The sequence below is a fragment of the Ammospiza nelsoni genome, chromosome 9 (genome assembly GCF_027579445.1).
Source record: "Ammospiza nelsoni isolate bAmmNel1 chromosome 9, bAmmNel1.pri, whole genome shotgun sequence".
In the NCBI taxonomy this organism is placed as follows: Eukaryota; Metazoa; Chordata; class Aves; order Passeriformes; family Passerellidae; genus Ammospiza; species Ammospiza nelsoni.
In genome coordinates this window covers 17,373,631-17,394,611 of record NC_080641.1, presented here as the reverse complement: position 1 = coordinate 17,394,611, position 20,981 = coordinate 17,373,631, and the positions used below count along the sequence as shown (strand labels likewise).

Sequence of the window (20,981 nt, the reverse complement as noted above, 5' to 3'; positions counted from 1 at the left end):
TATATCATCCAAGCAGTTTACAAAGAAAGCAGATCTTCTATTTTCTCTCAACAGGTGAAGCCTAAAGCAAGGAATAATTTGTAACACAAACATTGCTTTAGTTGGTCACTAGAGGATTAATTGTAACAAACAATTATGTTTAACACCTGGAAAGATGAAAAAAAACTCAAAAAACCTGACCCAGAATAAAAGTATAAGAAACACTTTGGAAAAGAAGGAGGCAGGCAAGACAAGCATTAAGCAGTTCTGAGGTGAAAGAAAAAATACTAAAACAGAAAAAAGGGAAGTTGCCATGTATGAATGCTTATCCTCAGGAAAGAGCAAGATAGTAGATGTTATAGTCTGAGCATGAGGTTTCCAGAGTCATTTGTAGACCAAAGGACCAGATCCTGCGCTGGATCTCTTCCCAGATTTTCCCCTGCAACTTAGTGCGAGTCCTGGTTGTTTCTTGCTCCCTCCCCCTTCACCCACTGGCTTTCCTTTCACAGCAAGTTGAAAGATTTCTCCTCTTTGTTTGTTGTGTTTCTAGAGTAATTTTCCTTTTTTCCCAGGCATAGCTCTTTTGATAAATTCTGCTTTGTAACAATGTCCAGATCAAGCTCCCAAGCATCATAATATTTGCTTTTAGGAAGTGTGATTTGTGTGGAGTTTTTTTTTACTTTTACTGCAGTAGGTACCTACAAATACAGTGGAAGAAAATGAGATGTCAGTTTTTTTTATAAAGCTATTTGTCAGGTGAAAGATTTATTTCTCACAAAGATGGATAGCTGAATACACTTGTAAAGGGAAAACTGAATTCTGTGGGGACACTAAAGGCTGTCTGTGGCTCTCAGAAAATGGAATCTGAGAATAAAGTTTTTTGAAGGCCTGCACTCATATTTTGGCTTCTACTGGAAGCTATACCTAATTGTGATATATCTGTTAAAATACATTTTCATGGGACTGCTGAAGTGTGAGGAGTTTTTAAAAGAGAATTGTGAAGAAAAGAACATCTAGCTTTTAGTTGTATAATATGAACACATTGTGGTGTTAGATAATGTGATGGCTGTGCTTGGGTCATCTCCCTTGGGATGGTGCAGAGGCAAACTGAGGTCCTCTTCCCTTTTATGTGAGAATGAACAAACTAGATGAGTAAAAAATGAGGATGAGGAAAAAAATAAGTCTCATATTGAATAAGAAAAACGAGTGGAAATAAATTCTCAAATGTCTTAAAAATTAGAGCAAGATAAGCAAGACAGCCTTTCCAGCTCCTTGCTTTGTGGTGCTGCAGTTGCCTGCCATACCCTTTAGGCACCACGTGCAGCCCTGCTCTGTCCTCAGCTGCCTCTGTAAGGCTCTGCAGCCTGTTCACCTGCGAGAGCAGAAAAGATGGGCTACCTGGAGCTGGCCTCTTTAAATAAAGTGCTCTGTCCTGTATATGCAGTTTAGGGATTTTGCTAGTAAAGCATGCTAATAATTCATTGCACCTAAAGAAAAAGATTCTGAAACAAATGAGGAAAAACCCCAAGACTTGAAAGCAGCAGTATGAAAAGATCTAAGTTAACTTACAGCAGAATAGATGACATCTAAGGAGACAGATCACTTTTTGCATTAGAACCAAACTAGGTTTAAGTTGGCATTACTGGTTTAATTATTTTTAATAGGATTTGCATTTATTGTTGATTTGTATTCCTACTATTAGAAATAGTTGATCTTCTCAGAATAGTTAGATATGAATTCAGTTTAAATATTTCTGTCTAGAAATGGCTATTGATTTCTAGGGATCTATTTGTAATTTAGAGGTACTTGCCAGACAGCTCAGCCAATACATTTGCATGATTAGGTTGTTTGGGAGCTGCTCATTTTGAATTTTCATGGTGTGTGACTAGTGACCTAACTCGTGCATTATTGCTTCTATTCCATTTTTCATCAGCAAGCTTTTAAAAAGCAGGAGAATAAACAGCAGAAAGTTTATAATATGTACACAGAACTTGTTTTCATGTGAACCTTGGGTGCCATCTTTGAAAAATTTTGGGCTCAATGTTTCTGTGAATAAACCCAGGCTTGAGAACAACTAACTGTAGAGCAAATGAATAAAGTTTCTTACATGTGAAAAACTTGAAAAGGTACCTGAAGAATTGCTTTCCCCAGATGTATGATGAGAGATGGGGCATGTGAAATGCTTAATGTTAGTATCAGTCTTGTGTTTCAGTATCCCCTATATAATTGTTACAGAAGTTGTGGTGCTCTTAATGACTGAAACTGAGTGTACTGAGTGTAGATTAGTGAATGTTAGATTTTTCTTGTTTAATTCTGTCTAAAATTAAAGCACATTAAAATATTTTTCAGAGAAATAGAATTAAATAATCTCTAAAATTGCATGTTTACCTTCAAAAATCCTCAGACTGTTTAAAGACTTTTTCTTTAAATAGCATCTGAAAAAGATGTGTTTATTACCTTTTGTTTTTCAAGTCTGTTTGTTATCTCAGGCAGGCCAAATTCTTATATCTCTGTGTAGCAGTCTGAGGAAGAAACATTAGAATGGAACAAAATCTTTCCAACTGGTTAATGAGTTACTTCAGAGTCATCCCTGTATTTGCTGGTGGATGCTGGCAGAGTGAAGTTGTAGTAGGAGTATTGTTTATCTGTTTGTTTGTTCTAATAATTAATTATATGTACATTTAGAAAAATACAGTTTCTGTTTACTTTTAGCTAATATTTTTAAAATAATCCCCTAATGTTAATACAAGTGATCAGTAATGGACTTGTTTATAGGAATTAATTGCTGCTAAGAGATTTATTTCATGCGATATTCTGTTTATTGGCTTAAGCTGAAGAAGTTTCTGAAGAAAAAGTCCAACGACTCAGTGTTAGTCTGGGGTTCTGATGGGTAACAGGCTTTAATGCCAGCTTTGTCCCGTCTGCTTGTGCTAGTGTTATTACTGAGGTCAATGGATTAAGAAATAAAAATGTAGAAACTGTGAACTGTATCGACTTTTGTCTCAATGGATTGCTTTTTGCAGATGTATGAGGCCGTATTTATTCTTTAGTCATGTTTATGGAACTTACTGAGTATCATGGGGATAGTGCTGGCTATACTTCAAGTAGGAATTAAAACCATGTATTTTCATTGTCTGAAAAGGAAGACTCCCTTCCTTTCTCTAGTGTATTCTGTAAAGAAGTATTAGACAAAGAAAATAATATCCATGCTGCATAGGTCTCACTTTGCTCCCATTTGAGTCAATAGTAAATGTTACTGAATTTAATGAGGGTCACCTGGGACAAAACAATGCCTGAAAAAAAAAAAGTTTTTTAGGCAATTTAATAAGAAACTGTAATAACATGTTGAAACAAAGCAATTATTTTGTTGGCCACAAATGGAAGTTACTTCTAATATGTGCAAGTTTTTGAATGGGTTTATCCCACTTTGCAAAATTAGGCATCTAATCAAGGGTAGTCGTCTGGACCTTCCTTCTGATGCCATAATAAAGCTGAATAGCCTGAGTGGGTCAAGGATAATTCTCCTTTCTTCACCCCAAGAAAATTCCCTTACAAAAGTATTGATGCTGTTTTGTTTAGCTGAAATCCTAATTTGTAAGTATGAAGAACTTATCTATAGTCAATGCAGTTGTAAAGTTACAAAGGTCTGCAAGACTGTTTAGACTGAAACTGATGTTTTAAGGCAATTACTACTGTAGAGTGAGGGGAAATGTTTTACAAATACTGTTGATATTAACTATTTTCTTTTGTAAACCCATTAATTTCTTTGCAAATAAATATTTCCATTATTCAGTGATTAGCCTATACAAAAATGAGGTGTATCTGAAGGAATAACAATGAGCAGTAGAAGGCAGTGTTTGTCCTTACACTGCCCAGTGAGGGTTTGGACCAGTGTGATGAGCACAGTAGGTTATGCTGAAGGGGAAAATGGATACTTTTACCCAAAGGTTAGGAATAAACCCTGATGCATATTGTGATTAACTCCAGTAGATTGCAGTAAGAACAGTAATTTGAAACGTGTGATACATGAAGCCAGACACTGACGCAAAGCAGAAGTAGGAGAGCATGATTTGCTTTTTCAGAAAAGTGGAGTCAATTGGCATCAAATGCCCTTAAGCACTGGTGGTGCAATCTGTCTGATAGTAACCTATAAGAAATAATTGTTAGATTAAAATGGCAGCACAAAACTTGGAAAATAAAATGATTATGTACAGTCAGACACAGGATGAAGTGGCTCATAGGATGCTATAGGGGATAGTATTTATAGTGGTCTTAACTCTCCTTCCCAATCCTGTTTCCTTCTGTGTTCATGTAAAAGTCCCATTCTTTTTATTGCCATTTATTACAGGATCCTGCAAAAAATAAAAAGTATAGTAAGGAAAATCCATTGTCTTGTTTTTAGTAATATCCTTATTTCTTCAACAGTTTTGTATGGCTTTTTTTACTGGTTACTTTTTCTCTGAATATACAGGGTCCTGTAATAAATGTCTGACGAAAAAAATACAGACACTATTGAAAATGTCAATTTTTTTGTTCTTTAGAACTTCTTTTTCTTCTTGTTTAAAAGATCCTGTGATCAAACTCTGCTCAGATAAACAACACAACACTGAACGCAGCATATGAGTTGTGCAGCCAACCTGTATTGATCTGTATCCATCCATCCATCACTTGTACTGTGTGTGATTGTGTAGCTCCAGGAACTGCAGGGGTGGTGCATTGTGAAGAGAGGGAAAAGCAGCCCCTTTTGTTTGTAGAGAATACAACATTCAAGAGCAATGAAATGGCATGTTCAGCCTGTTCTGGAAACAGAAGGAACGTCTGATTCATTGCAGTTTCTTGCACACCTATTTGAATGTACGCTGATTATTTCAGTTAGAACTCTCAGTGTGTGGTGGTGATTTTTCTGGTATAAAAGTAGGTTTTTGTTATGGTTTTTCATCACAATAAAGAGGTTTCTTCTTTTTTTTTCTTCCCCATGGCTGGGTTATTCTCTACAATCTGTACAATGTTCATGTTTATTTCCTTCTGCATCTTCTCCATATTTATATTGCTCACTTGTGTGACAGTTTTTAAAATTTCTGTTCTTTGACTCATATGTCAACAGATTTTTAATTATGCAAATATCTTACCTTAGCTTTGATCAATTACAGAAGAGATAGAATTTTTTTCTTCCTTGCCATTATATCCCACTGATGTCTTTCCATTGTGGTTGTTTCATGTTGCCCTAGCAGATCCTTTTAATTTTGAGCTCTGGTACACAGGAATTTTTTTAATGATCAGAAGTGCCCTTGTGTTGATCTTTTATTGGTCTCCAATAAGATATTAGTTTAAAATTATTTGGATTCTCTAAATTTGGGACATGGATTTCATTTGGAAAGTCAGTGTCAGCAGAAGTTCCACTAAACTGGTGCAACTGGTTATTTCCAAGCAACACTAATTACTGTCTGTGATCTCTTTGTAGAATACCTCATCAATGTACTGCCTGAATGCAATAATGTATTTGGATTGGAAATATTCCCAGAATTCAGTTCCAGATGTTCCTTTTCCAGCCTTGCAAAAACAGTAATATTCTCCAGCTGCAATGGGCTACGGTACAGACAGCATTTCCTCAGAATTGGTGTCTGACAGAAGGCAGTAGGGAGGTTTCAATAATATTTGGTTCAAAGTTTTGCATTCTGTGCTGGTTCAAGCAGAATAATCTGAAAATGCAGTTTTACTAAACTCAAACTAAATATAGGATTATGTAAAAAAGTCAAAATATATTCTGAAAGTGGTTTAATTTTGATGCCACTGAAATATTTAATTTTTTTTTGTCCGTCTTGATCCCTTTTTTGCTTTGTTTTCTATTCCAGAACTTTCATTAATATACTACTCATTACACCTTCCACAGGTTTGATATTGTAGATATATCCAATATATGAAATTCAGTAGTTTTTTTCAGTGTTATTGAGGTGTAATGCCTCAATGTCAGACGAAACTGATTTATATTAAAGTGTGTGTTTTAAAAACTTCCAGACCTAATTCAAAGCAAAATGAAATTACAGCATGTAAATAGTTCTGGAAAATGTAAATGGTTGTTTATGAGATTCATAATGGAATGTTACAGTATAAGGCCAGGAATGTGTTTCTGATTTAAGTGTCTATTCTGCTAGTTTGACATTGTGCCTGGTTTTAGGGAGCTTGTGAATGAGGCTTCCAAATGGCTTTATGTAATATTAGAGAGAACCCCCTATATTTAAGAAGATCAAGCAAAATGTTGAGTTCATAGGGAATTGCTGCTCAGCAAAACTTCAGAGAAATGTGACCATGTGTTAATGCACAGGTTGGTGTGAAGTCTTGGGTAAGCTTGAAATGTTTGTCCTGGATTTTACTTTAATTTTGCATCTATTCCTCATTTGGAAAAAATGCCTATTAGTACAGCTGTCATGGAATTGGAGAAACAGTCACCATAAATGCTATTTCCATGTAGAATTAGACTTACAGTTAAGAATGCCTTTAAAACACAGCTTTGAGACAATTTGTAGAGAAAGTGGACAGACATAAAAAAAGCAAATTACTCTCAAGTAAGGCAGTGATTCAGTGATTAATTCTATCAGTGTTCCACTCTTATACCTATGCCTTCAATATTTGCTTGATTTTTTTTTTTTATGGTGCTTCATTATTTGCTATTCAGCGTGCATAGTTTGTTTTTCTCTTGTTTAAACCATTTTAGTCATTCAATAAGAGCACTAGAAACATTGTTTTTTAATTAAGTTGGCCAAACATTCCAGACATATAAAAGAGTAGTATGGCACTGAGGCAAAGATTTTACAAACATCCCAAGGACTCAAAATTGTTGACATAAAATATTCAGCAAATGCTTGCAGGTAATGAGTGTTTGAATAAAATGATGGTCATTTCCTAGAGAATTTGTGATAAGAGATGGGACTAAAGTCACAAGAATGTGATTTGCAATGAATAATTCAATTGAAGCAGAACAAACATTTGCAAGTTGGGTTTCCTTCATGTTTCATAAATTTCACATCCTATCATTTATTTGCCAAAAGTTATTCTCTTCTAATTAGTTTTCTAGAAATCTGAAGTCTTATGCATTTCACAAACTTAAAAGAATAAGTTCCTTTACATAGTCCTTGTTTTTCTTTGAAGTTGGTTCTGTGTTTTCATAAGTATGAAAACAAAATTTAATTTGTCCTAATGAGGAGAAAAGCTATTTACACATCTGCAGAAGGAATTGCTGAATACATTAAACAGTAAACTCTAGAAATTCTGGTACCTAGGTGTCTTATTAAACTTGTTTTTCTGTCTTTTGATATTTTCTCTTTTGTTGAATAGCAATACTTTGTCTTAACTTTTTTTTTGCAGGAAGAAGAGGTTACACTTGGATTGATATTAAAATGATAATTTCCTTTTTATTTTTATTGCTGGTCATGAATTATTTGACTACAACTAGAGACAGTTGTGTTTCATGGGGGAAACAATGTATTCTGTTTATTTTTCCTCTTGTAAGCTTACAAATTACCCATAAAGACATTAATTCATTTATATTTTTAATTGTTTTCAAAGAAGTTTTTGACCTGCAGACAAGGATGCAGTGTTCTTAGACTTCCTAAAAATGTTTGATACCAGCAACATCTGTGGAATGGGAGTTTACCTCATAAAAGGCCGGATTCTGGTGCAAATTCTTTCAGGGCATGTTCAAAATTAACTTTCAAAAATATGCTGCCATAGTTTAATTCATTGTCATTGTTGCTTCTGCCCCTTTTCCATTTACTCACAGAGAGAACATGAATGTAACTGGTGAGAACCCCAGGCTGCCTGGGAAGTTATTTGATGTAAACTTCAAATTAGGCTGCTGGCATCAGAATAGCTTTAGATTAAAAGATATGAGTTTGGTTTAAGTATGATACCAGCTTATCAGCAGAAAGAGATAGAACTTCTTTCTGTCAGAGATTTTTAACAAGATTGCAATGATAAAATGGAGAAGACAATAAGATTATTGTATCATGAAGCATAGAAGCTTGAGGCAGTTTTAAAAAACTTGTTGCTGTAATTAGTTTAACCATAAATGTCATAAAACCCTGCTCTGTGTGTGCTGTATGACAGACTGTACAAATCAAATTGTAAAGATAGTGGCTTAACAACTATTCCCTTCAGCTTCTTCCCCATAGTATCTGATTTCCATTAGCATGAGGTAAGCAGCTCATGCCCTGACTTGCAGAATTATATTATTTCTGTGGTTTCTTTTCTATAGATGCAAAATTGCTTAAATTATCCCCTCCAAGCTGACAGCTGCGGCAGTGGCAAGAAAGGTGCTCAGGCTGTGCCTCTGTAGCATTTGTCAGGTGCCTCTTCAGGAAAAACCAAGGTGCCAGAAAGGCATCAGTCCTGAGGAGCCAACAGCAGTAAAGGCAGATTAATTACCTGTAATCACCTGTTAGAGAACAAGAGAATGGTGTAGCATTTTTTAGTTAACAAAAATATCAGACTTGCTTCCTGCCTCCAAACTTCTCAAAGCTTGAAAATATAAATTTCTACTGTTCTTCCCCACTGTGATTTTCAGTTGAATTTTGTGGGATTTTTGAAACAGAACACTTGGGCTGATGGGGAGATGGATCAGCTGAGTGTTAGGAATACCCAAATTTTCATAGCAATAGCTTTCCCTAATGTGCTTCACGTAGTATCAGGTTTATTTCTCTTGTATAATCATGCAGAAATAAGAAATTTATATAAGAAATTTATATATTTCATCATACAGAAATAAGAAGTTGAGCAGCTTCATATTTGATGTTTAGAGGATAGGCTCCAGCTAGAGCTGGCCCTCATCCTCTAATTAGTCCAGTTATGAAGAGTCACTGTTACTCAGATAAATCAATATAAAGAATATTGTTTTACAAGGCTAAGAAACAATTATTTTCTTCAGAATGTGTCCTCTGTAATTGCTACAGATTTCTCTGCTTTTCAGGACTGTGTGTTGTGAGTTCTGATGTTTTCTGATTGCGTATCAAGAAAGTTTGTCACTTTAACCAAAGGTCTATAATAACATCTTGTAGAACCAATTCTGGTTGAATTCACTGAACATTAAAATCTACTCAGCTGTTCATGAAAGGAGTTCGAGTTTTTCCACAAGAAAGAGTCTGATTGGAAAAGTCAATGATGGTATCAGGAAGGTTTCTAATTATTGCAGCAGATTTTGGATTAGGCATTCTGCATGCAGGCATTTTAATGAAGAATTTTTTTCCCTGTCCCTTGCCAGTGGGTAGGGGATGCTTGAGCTGCACCACATATTTAGAAGTCCTTGATACATGCCTGATAACACAAATTAAAATTTCACCAGATACAGAGCATGAAATCTTTAAACCACTTCCTATTTATAAAGCTTTTCTTTTGGAGACAATAGAGACTACTGGGTATACCGGAATGGTTTGTGAATATTGAAGTAAAAACTTGTGATGTCTGTATTGCCTGAGGGCTTAGGAAAAAACAGATAAGGATATCTTGGATCAACAAACTCAGATAAGGTGAAGTAAATTCCTTGATCTTCAGGGAAGATAATTAGTCAATCTCTAATCCCACGAAGGAAGTCTCCTTATTAATAAAGCTAGATCACATACCAATTTGTCCCTTATCTAATGTGCCTGACTGATTACTAAAATCCTCCATTTTTCTCTGGTTGTTGCCTTCCTGAGTAAACAAATCACCAGGTTCGATTGGCTCCCATTTGCACTTCATTGCCCCCTGACTGCAAACATGCTGTAAAAACAAGCTGCCTCAGGTTCTTTTCAATCTCCAAAGGGAGAAGGAGCAAATCCATACCTAATTATTTTAATTTTTTAGTTTTGTTTTCCACGAGACATAGTGTTTAATTTTGAGTGCAAAACCATTTTTTCAGTAAGATAATGTCAAGGTTACAATAATACACTTTTTGCAGTCAGGAAGGCATAGAGAAATCCATCAGTGTTTCAAATCCATTCCTGTTACTGTCCAAATTATCTTCCAAAAGTGCAAGGTAATTAAAAGACTAAAACGAGGCTAAGAAGTAAATGGCTTTACTTGCATGCACTATTTCATTTGGATGAAAGTTAGTTCAGAGCAAGTTAAACAGTGAACAAACTCTGCTGAAATGTATTTGGTTTCTTCCCTTCATTTTAGGGGGCACATATGCATCAAGAAAGTGAGTAATATACCAGTCTGGGTGTATTCTCTTTGAAGAGATCCTTTTGGCACCTGTCTGTACTTATTTTCTTTTTGATATTTGATCTCTACATTAGGACTAAATTAACAAAAAACTCAAACCCCAATTATATGGTATGATGTTTTAAACTCAGCACCTTTTCTATGTTTAAAATATCTTTTTTTGGAACTGGTTTGATATGTGTGAGCTAGCTGGAAATCAAGCAAAATATATTCAGATCTAGCTATTGTCCTTGACTTTCCTTCTGAACACAGCAGAAACATTTGTGTCAAGGGCACAAAAGAGAAAAAAAGGGTTATCCCAAAATAAATGCTACCTGAGGGGTGGGGACCTGCCAAGGGCCAGCCCCCCTGTGAGCTGCCTGGATTCCTGTGGGGAAAGCACTCGTCCTCTGGTCCCTAACACAGGTATCCTGATGGGGGTGCAAGGGGTTTCTGGCTCCCTATCCCTGAGACTAACCCTGCTCTTCTGACTAGGCACTCTGGCCAAAACCAGGCAAATCCTTGCTTTGATGTTATTTATAAATAAGATACAAAATGCTATTTTTTAGCAAATTGCCAAATGGTGGAGAGGAACGCCTCAGTGACTCAACCAGGTCAAATTTATGTATCAACTGAGTTGTAAAAACACTATCAAGTACAGAAATGTAGGAGGCAATTCTGAGTATTGGTAGGTGAGAAATACTGTTCTTTACCATTTTTGATTTCATTAACTCACAGAATGGAAGACAGGGGTTCTCTGGGTTAATTATGCAAGAGGTAGAATGGAAATTAAAAACAATCTCTTTGGGGCCTATTAAAGAAAGAGGGCAGGGAATACCAGAGGCTAATGAGATTGCTGTAGTGTTGGGAAAGGAGTAGAGGATAGCTCTGATAGGAACTGGCAATATGAGAGCAGAAACAGTTCTTGAATATTTCAAGGCTGCAGTGTTCACTCTGGGGAAAATACTAAAGAAGCTAATGGAAACAGTAATTCATTAATATTTTATTTAAGATATTTATGCAAGTCATGTGTTTTTAAGTATTTCCAGGCTACTTCTATGAGATGGGAATATAATGAGGCAGAAGAATTGAGGAGCAAAAGTATCTGAAGCAAGTTTGCTAATTGAGTTTGATCCAGACTGGCCACTTGAAGCAATATCAAGTGAATGGGTTCTTGCAGTAGGTTGCTGCTTGTTGCAGCATGGCAAATCCCTGCAGGTCATACCCAAATGATCCCACTGCTCAGAGGAGGGAAGAGCTGAGAAATTCTTGTCACACAAGATGCTTCTGAGGTGTATTTGATTGAAGTTAATAATTCAGGGGCCTTTGAAGAAGATTGCTCTTAATTGTCAGTAATGAAAATGGGCAAACCCAGCTACAGCCAACTGAGTTTGTGAAGTGCTCTGTGCTTTGCAGTTGCCTGCATGTGAGACCCCAGTAAGGTTAACATTAAGGAATGAATGAACAGGAGACGTGAGGTAGAAAGAGAAGCTGTGCAGTTTCCCCCTGTTCTGCTTGTCTCTTCTGCTTTAGAGCAAACTGTCATAATAATGGCATGGTACATGCACAGCCTTATGTTAACAGCTTTCTGGAGATGATATTCTATTCCCTTTGGGCAGCCTGCATGCCAGCATTTGACATATGCACAAAGAAAGGAATTGAGAAAGGGAGAGTGGGTAGTTCTGTGATCAGCAAGTAGCTGGGAAACTACAAGACAGCAGACTATTTCATACAGCTTACTTGATATTTTTTCACTCTTTTCATTGAAAAGATCACTATTAAATAAAAGGAATTGACCAAAAAGCCCTCAAACTCCAACCAACCAGACAAAACCCCCAAAATCTCACCTTAAACCAAACCAGTAACAACAACAAAAAAGCAAACCCCCAACCCCTCTCTCCCCTTTTCCCCCCTGAAAAACTAAGCCTACCTGTGACTACATCCTACTTGCTTGTTTTAGGGAGTGTTTGACCTCGCTGGAGGTTAGCTGAGGTTTGGAAAAGCCTTTGAGAGGTGTGAGGGATGCCCTGGGACTGTGCTGAGTGCCCAGTGCAGGGGTGAGGCTCTCAGAGCTGCAGGGCACTGAGAACAGTGCTGGGCACAGAGCAGGCTGCAGCACCTGAGTTACTCAGAGCTCTGAGCAGCCTGCCTGAGAGCTCTGCACACACTGAGCTCAGGTACACAGCACCCTCGTAGATAATTCATTGCAATTATTTTTCCTTATAGATATCAATAAACCCAGATTTTCAGAGACTTTCAGATTTGTGATGTGTTCTGTTCCAGTGGGAGCTGTGTTACCTGCACATGCCTTGAAAGCTCATGTTATAGGAGTGTGCTTTGTTTCTTAACTCAGTAAGCCAAAATAAATTCTGGCATAACAGCTATGCTTAAATGCTATTTATCAGAATGTTAGGTGGCTCCTAATATATTTTCTTAATTTTCTCATATTTGTGTGTTTTTATGCTCCGGTTGAAGAAGATCTCAGCAGCTGCAACTGCTCTTTGTCCTGAACTGAACTATTGGCTCAATTTTACATTGTTTAACCAAACTGAAAGGAAAATGGTTGAATTGTGTGAAGACTTATTTCACTCATTCTTAATTCAAAGGGAAATATAGTCTTTCAGAATAAATTTAAGGAAGAAGAAAAGATAATTCCAACATATTTTGCTGAGGTTTCTGTCATTACCTGTAATGCAGAGGGCAGAGGTTTTTGAGAACTTAAAGTCAAATATTTTTATTTATTTAGTGTTTGGTTTATCATGTTATTAAGAATTTCCTTTACCAACAGAAGTATACTGTTTTCCTTGTGTAGATTGATTCTGAGAAATTTAATGTTTCCAAAATAGGAACTCTTGAAATAATAGGAATTAACAAAACAATCAAGGGAGGCTTGGGGTGACATCATGGGGTAACAACAGCTTACTGTCATAAAAAAATATACATGACAAGCTTTATGTGCTGCTCTGGGTTGTGTATTTCAGTGATATTTGAAGTGCTGTGGTTTTGCTGTTTCAGTCTGGATTTGTGCTGATATTCCTGACTTTCCAGTTCAAATGTAACTCAGAGTGCAAAAATAACTCTAAGAGTTTGGAGTTTAGTGGCACCTGTAGATTAGAGTTACAAATGCAGTAAAAGTGTCCTGGTAGTGTTCCAGCAGTCAGACTCTGCTCTGGCAGCTCATAAGAAAAGGCAATAATGCATAAGTGAGGCTGTGTAATTGCAGTTACCATGGGAACAAGCCTTGGGTTTGCAAGTTCCCTGAGTTCTGTGGATTGAAATTTCTGTATCAGCAGTGTATCAATATACTGTTTTGAATAACATCTCTTTAAATTATGTCCCTGTAGATGTTAGAATTGTCACGGACATTATTCAACATAAAATAATGTCCTCTGCTATAATTCTTATTAGCACACAGTTGTATGCATTATCAGTTGATCTATCTGGAAGCAAAAAATTCCACTGACATTTTAATATGAATTTTTTGTTCATTGTTTTAAATTTCTTCTTTTTGGAAAATTTATTTTTAATTTATTTTTATAAGGAGTGTTAAATTCGAAGAATTGACTGACTTGGTACTTGTTGCAGAGCAGCTTAAGCTGTTATTTTAAAGACTTCAGGGAAAATGAACCATTTTTTCAGTGTAAAGCTACTAAGAAATATGTTTTAAAAACAATTTAGAGGAAATTTTTTCAAGTGATTGTTCTTGAAAGTAAAGATATGTATTTTCAATTTTTAGTTTCTGAGCTTTTCATTAAGGATTGAAGGTCAGCTTGTTAAAGTAACGCCTCTTTCCTAAATTCTGTTTACCCACATCTTCGGCCAAATTTTCTAGATTATATCTGGATACTTCTTAATGGTTATCATATGAAAAATGAAATGCCATCATGTGGGAATTTCCATCAGAACTTTTAGAGATAATTTTTAAAATTAAGCCTTTTTGAAGAGACACTTGTGATTTTTGTTCTCTGTGCCAAATCTCTTCCCTAGAGGCCTGAGTTGATCCTTGATGAGGTATCAGTTGGTGCTGTTGGCAGAAACACATTGTGCATTGAAATATAAGAGCTTGCTGGGTGAGCCCTTCACCCAGGAACTGCACATTTCATTAGCTGTGGTTCCACTCTGCATTAATGGGGGTGACAGCTTGTCCTGTGTCACTGCATAAACAAGGTGACCTTCACAAAACCTTTCCTAATTGATTAGAGACAGAAATAATGTAAATATAATCCATTAGAAGTAATTATGTGTGTGCTTTCTCCATTGCTTTGCATCATGGGGAGCTGTACATAACATGAGGTAAGAGCACAATGCAAATAAAAATGAGGAAGTTATGGGGTGCTTGAGCATCTTGCTCTCTCTGATTGCCATGCTGTCTTCCTCAAGGCAACTACATTATTTCTTCATTGCTATTGCAAAAAGAAGCTAGAAATACCAGGGGATAATCACCAGGAGAAATAAAAGTCACACAACATGTAAGAGATAATGCAGTCCTGCACAGTGGGGGGAAGGGAGGATGTGATGGCAACAGCAGATGACGTTTCTTGATATGTGCAGCAGACCACTGAGCTGAGCTCCTGCCATCATTCTGAAGGCAAAGAGTCACTGGGCTTTCCCTCTTCCTTCCTAAGGAAAACCTTGGCTGAAGGTGGACAGCAGTCTGTGTTTTGCCACTGACTGTAGTTTGAAAATCACCGTCCGGGGTTTGGGACATCTAATGCTTAGAGGTTCAGCAAACTGCCAAAAACAATGGTGATAACGTTGAAGGCTTTAATTTGCCAAAAGGAAATACATCTGGACAGCCTTCCCACAGCAGTTAGGCTTCTTATCAAAGTCTGCTGTCAGAACACAACAATATGATAAACTGTGTTTTTTAATGGCAAAAAGCCCAGCCAAAATTATCTTCATAATTTCTTAGCAGCAGCATATGGCCACGGTGAAGTAATAGGTACATGGGGATATAAACTGTACAAATACATCAATTTCAGTACAGTAATATGAGGAGTGAGATACTGCTCAGCACGTGTAAGATCATCAGAACCTGGTCCAGAATGAATATTCACAAGCCTTTAGGTTGAGTTTTCTGATTTCTGGGGTAGATTAGTCTCAGGATTCAGCCTGCTGCTTTGTGCTTGGTATTTTTTATTTTCATTTAGAATTAGGCACCTGAGATGTGGCAGGCAACACTTGGGCATATTTTACAAAAAGTGCTGTTTGGACACTTCAAAAATTGCATTTTGAAAAGAAAACTAATTTTCTGTAGAAGTACTCAAGCTTGGCATGTTTTTATGAACTCCAGCTTTTTTTCTATTGACCATGGTTAAAAATACTGCAATTCTCTGGTAGGCATGATGAAGGGAACTGGACTGGGTGTGGAAAAGGATATTTCCCACCTGAGTTAAGAAAGAACAATAGGTCTAATAGGGCTCACATTTCATCTCTCTTGGACGCTCACCCCCGTGAGCTTCCTTCAGGCTATACTGGGCTGTGTGACAAAGATGAAGCTCCCAGATCCTTCTTCATAGTTTTGAAATCAAATCCCTGCTGTGGGAATTCAGCCCAGCAGAGGCTGTGCTCTATTAATTATTCAGTTACTACTTCTGTACTGGTAGACCAGAGGTAACCTAGCATAGGCTGTTGTCTTCAGAAAATATTATCCAATCCTCTACAAAGGATTACCAAGAGAAGCCCTAATTTCTGGAGTTGCTATAGAATACCAGAAATGGTGGAAGTGATCCAAACCTGTATAACCAAATAGTGGTAATCTCTGTGCAGGTGCTTTTCTACCTGGGAATGTTTTTGAAACATTTCTTCTGGCTTATTGCAGTGTCTCTTGAAGAATCAGAAACAAACTGTGGGCCATTGCACATAATCACAAATCCCAGTCGGAGATTTCATACCGAAATTGCAGCAGCTGGGTCTGGGCTGAAGTGGTGCCTTTTCACTGTGATCTGCCATTTTTAAACAAATGTGTTCTATAGGTCAGTGTAAGAAAGCACTCACCATATAGCCCTTTATCATGCTGGTTTTCAAAGCCAAATCTGCAGGACTGCTAAATTATACCCATTTGGTGTGTTAAAAATGAGAATCTAGCAGCTGATCTAATTGGACAGGTAAGGTTACTTATTGGTAAAATAAATCCCTATGCATAACAAAGGTATGTTAACTGTCTGCACTGTTCTTCCATCTTGGAGTATACTGGATTGCAGCAGCCTTTGGCAGGCATAATTTCCCTGGCTCTTGCAGAAAAAGTGGAATTTAGAATAGCTTTGAAACTATTCTAATTTACATCAGAGAATTAGTATGTTCAGTATGTCCCTGCAAGGCTTTTTGTTAGGTCAAAAAAATCCTCTTTTCCCAAACTCTGGGAAAAACCTTTTTAAAAATACAATAATTTGAGTCTTTTGGCTTGATAATGATGAATCTATTCCAGAAAATCTAAAATTCCTTGTCAAAGAAAAAAAGAGTTACCCTCAAACATTGTTCTTTTACTTCCTTTTTTCCAACTCAAATACTTCAAGGTCTCTGCATGTATGGGGTATGTTGAAGAGTTGGAAAATTGATTTATTACCATGGTCACCCTTACTGTAAGAGACAGATGGGACCAACCCAGTTTTTGTGTTTGCAGTTCAGGTTCTGTGCTTGTACCTTCAAACACCTCAGAGAGGTGATGAAACTCTGACCTCCATTCTGCAGATTGTGTGCACACTTGCAAGCATCACAGGGAATGAGACTGTCCCCAAAATTGTTTTCCTTTGCTGTGCAAATGGAAGTTCATTTTTGCTTTTTGATGGTGTCTATAACATCAAGGAAAGACTTTGGTTTTCAATATCCAGTGGGTTTTTGGAATGTCTTTAAATGAACTCAGCATATCAGAATTTATTTTATTTTGGACATCCATATTGGAGTAGATGGGGTTGCTAAGGATTTTCTAACCTATAAATCATCTTATACCTTAGATGTATTTGTGGTAAAGCACGGCTTTAGTTGTGCCTGTGACTTCAGCAGTAGAGATACTTGGATAAGATTTAGTAACCGAGGAGAGCTGGCTGAGTCATGGTTATAGCCCCATTAATTTTGAACAGATGATACCATAAAATACATGGACTGCTGGATTTTGTGTTTCAGCAAAGAAAAGTAGTGAAAGGATAAAAAGCCAATGGACAACATATCTGATCATATCTGCTATCCCTATTTTAATCTGTTTGTGAAACATTGTAGCTGAAAACACCTACAGAATTTTAATGGCAAGTGGTTTATCTTTTCCCCAGCATCATATTTTTAGCACATTTAAAAATTTTGTAATCTTTGTATCATTCTGAAGAACGTCCAACACCACATTAGAAACCCATTATTTACATGTTTTTACTGATGTTGTGTGAAAGTGTTTTTCAACTACTTTAATTTGCTTGTAAACAAGTATTTTTATCAACATTAGGCTGCTGTTAGTCATGTCGAGTTGCCCCTGCCTTTCCATCCATTTCTGTGCCTGCAGTATCCATGGAAAATTAACTATTGAACAGGCAATTAGTCTTGGGTGTCTTCATTCCCTCCACTTGTGCAGGGTATCCAGAGAAAGAAAAAGCTGCAGAGCTTGGTGGAAGTTGAGTGTTGAAGAGATGAGATATACTCTCATCTGCCTCTGTCTAGAATGGGACTTGGGCTGGCCAGTCTCTCTCAGGCAGCTTTTTATAATGGAAACAATAATGGTAGAATGGAAACAATATACACAGTATGTTATGCTGAGGAACCGAATCAACTTTTCTTTGACATATGCTATAACATGGTATAATGTACCATCTACTTTTATAATATTTTATAAATAATAATATAATATAATTTATAAATAATATTATAATATTTTCACCATTTAATAAGTAAACTCATTAATATTATTTGACCAGCTGTACAAGTTGTGTTATAAAGGACCATTAATTAAGAAATCTGGGGGTGTATTGTAGAGCATTTAAAATCATACTTTAGTGCCATTTTGCAACATTTGATTGGGAATTATTGTTAACAGCCAAATGTTGCTGAAGTCAAAGGCAGCTGCAGCAGCCAGGGTCTGGAGAACACAGAACCTGGCTCTTACACCTGCTCACATCTCTAGCTGCTGTGCTGGGAAGAACCTAAAAGGCCCTAAAAAGAGCCCCTATCCCTCGTGTGGGTCTGAAACTTCTTTTAGCAAATGTGTAGATATGGTGTTGTCCACATGAATAAGTGCAGAATTAGGAGTTTCTCATCCTTCTTATTCTCAGTTTCTTGTCGGAGATCTGCCTTTGTAAAAATCCCATAGCAAGCTACTCCTTTCCTTTCATGCTTGTGCAGTGAGGGTGAACTGAAATAAACTCTGTAGACTGCAGTGGAAGTTTTGTGTTTTCTTCATTCTTTGCTCCTTTCAGCTTGTCCAAAATTACAACAGAGAGGAGCCAGACAGCAGCATTGTGCCCTCTCACTGGTTATCTGCCAATTCTCACCCTGCCTGCAAGGGGATATAGAAATGCAGCCCAGATGGCTCTAAGGCTTCTCATCCTGCCCAGCCACAGCTGCTGTGCTCACAGGTCTGGTACAGCTTCGTGCTCTCCTCTCGGGCCACTTCATTGCAGAGGATGGCATTGCTACCTGAGCAGCAGATACCCTTTCTCTGCTAAGGAGGCCTCTTTGACCCTGGAGATAAGTGTGCAGAATATTGGGTCAGTATAATGCTAACTCAGAAAATATATTTCTAAGATGACAAACACAGCTCTAATGTCTTGGACTTTGTGTTGCTTCTGCAGTTCAGAAGTTCTTACAACAACCTCCAATTTTTGGACTCAGAATCGTTTGGGTGTGTAATACAACCTGACTGGTACTTCAGTTTATTTGTGGTATAATTTGATTTGTCATTTATTTAAATGTTATTTTAAGGTTCTAGGGTTGGGATTGCAAGTTAGAGAAGTCTTTTCATGGTCTGAAATTATTGCTTCCTAAACATTTCAGGAGAAGAGCAAGGATATTTCCTGGCTCATCAATTCTATGCTTACATTATATTCAGTACTATTTTCCACAGGTAAGATATCAAATATATTTTGATTAAACACCTCATTAGGAATAAATGAATTGTGTACTTGCTACTAGAACTGATTCTTAGTCTGGATTCAGTTGAACAATAAAGCTGTCATCATGTAGAGAGATACCCAAAAACAGTGAAAACAAATCCATTGGTGTCAAGTATGTGTGTGTTGCTGTAATATCATTGCAGCACTAATTATTTCTAACACACAGTAATATAGTTGCATCTCAGTAAAGAAATAGTCTGCATACTATATATATAAACCGGATAAATAGTATATAGCTATAGAAATTCCAACATCCTTTTTTTCAGAAGGATATCTCTTCTAAATAAAAAACTTTGGCCCTGTCTTTGCCAGAATATATAAACAAGTATAATCAGTGTACAGCATACTATATTGAAATTAATGAGAGGTGATGTTTCCTGAAGAAATGTTGGAGATGCAGTGTTTACATTCTCAAAATTAAGAAGCCTGTCCAGTAAAACTCTGTAAACTCAGATAATTTCAGACAGACAGTCTAAGCTTTACAAAAGCATGGAAGTGCTAATGAACATTGTCTTTTTTGCAGACAAAGAGTGGTGGCAGAGGGAGCAAAATCCCCACAAGAATTTAAATATCTGAATTTCAATTATAACCACTTGTTATCTGGGAGGCTTTGTCATACAGAAGCAGACAGAAGCATATGTTAATCTGAAATCTGATTAAGCCTAGTTCTCAGCAGTAATTGTCAAGATATCCAGAAGACCTAAATGTGAACCTAAGATGTGTTTGGTATGCTTTTAGAACATCTGCAAGCATCATTCTCTTGTGCTTTTTTAGCATTCCAATGTGCTCGTTGTAATCCCTGTACATAACCCAGAACCAGCACTCACCAGTTCAGTACCAGTACAGAGCGGCACAACCTGAAGGTGGTGTAAGAACATCATAACTGGGGTGCAGGGGCAAGCTTAAAACTGCAACCCCAGTGCTGCAGAGGCTTGCAGGGGTGCCTGAACTCTGGAATCTGCACTTGCTCTGAATGCAGACCCAGGGGCACCCCTGGATGTTGTCTCCACTCACCCCATTCAGAACTGGCCACTGCCTCAGCAGCTGCCACAGCACTGTGGCTTAGGAAGGAAGAAAGGATGGGTCAGAATCCAACTCTGCCTTGATTGTACCCATATGTCTGCTTTATGAATAGCAGCAGTGGATTAAACACAGAAATACAATCAGTTCAATCTATTTCAATTCAACCCAATTGTAATAAAATAGATGTAAATGGAAAGCATTGCTTCACTTATTGGTTTACATTACACAGTCACAATGTTTCAGCATATTGCTGATCTCTTTGAGTGCTTTATCAAATATTTAGCTGTGGCATATTCTTTGATAAATTGTTAATGTTGATATTTAGCTGTCATTTTTTACTGGCTTTTTGGAACCTCCCATCTTAGTGTTAGTCAATTTATTATCCAAAAATTCTTATATATTCAAAATAAAATACGTATCTATAAAAAAAAAATTAAATCAAAGTACTGTTGGTACCGCACATTTAAATCTGCTCCCAAGATGGAGGAGCTTTTCTCCTTATAAATTCAGAAAGATAAGTAATTGAAAACTTTTTGTAACAAAAATCCCATCACTTTAGAGCTGATAGCCCAGGTACAAACCTTCAGCCTGATTTGATTTGAAGCTGTCTGATAGCAAATGTATAAAACTGGGGGCAAAATTGTTATAAGCTTACAGAGCATTGTTTGAGCTCTTGTCCAAGTAATGGTGAAAAATAAAGGTGTTTTTTCCCCC

The 20,981-nt window shown here is 37.0% G+C and overlaps 1 long non-coding RNA gene across 1 annotated transcript in view; it reads left to right on the top strand.

Annotated features, from left to right (window-relative positions):
• LOC132077221 (uncharacterized) overlaps positions 1–19,955 on the top strand; it is a 57,132-nt gene extending 37,177 nt beyond the window's left edge. Inside the window, exons 3-4 of the long non-coding RNA XR_009419022.1 lie at positions 19,126–19,195; positions 19,768–19,955. This is a non-coding gene — a long non-coding RNA (uncharacterized LOC132077221). The remainder of the gene's footprint in view (positions 1–19,125; positions 19,196–19,767) is intronic.
• Positions 19,956–20,981: the final 1,026 nt, after the last annotated feature.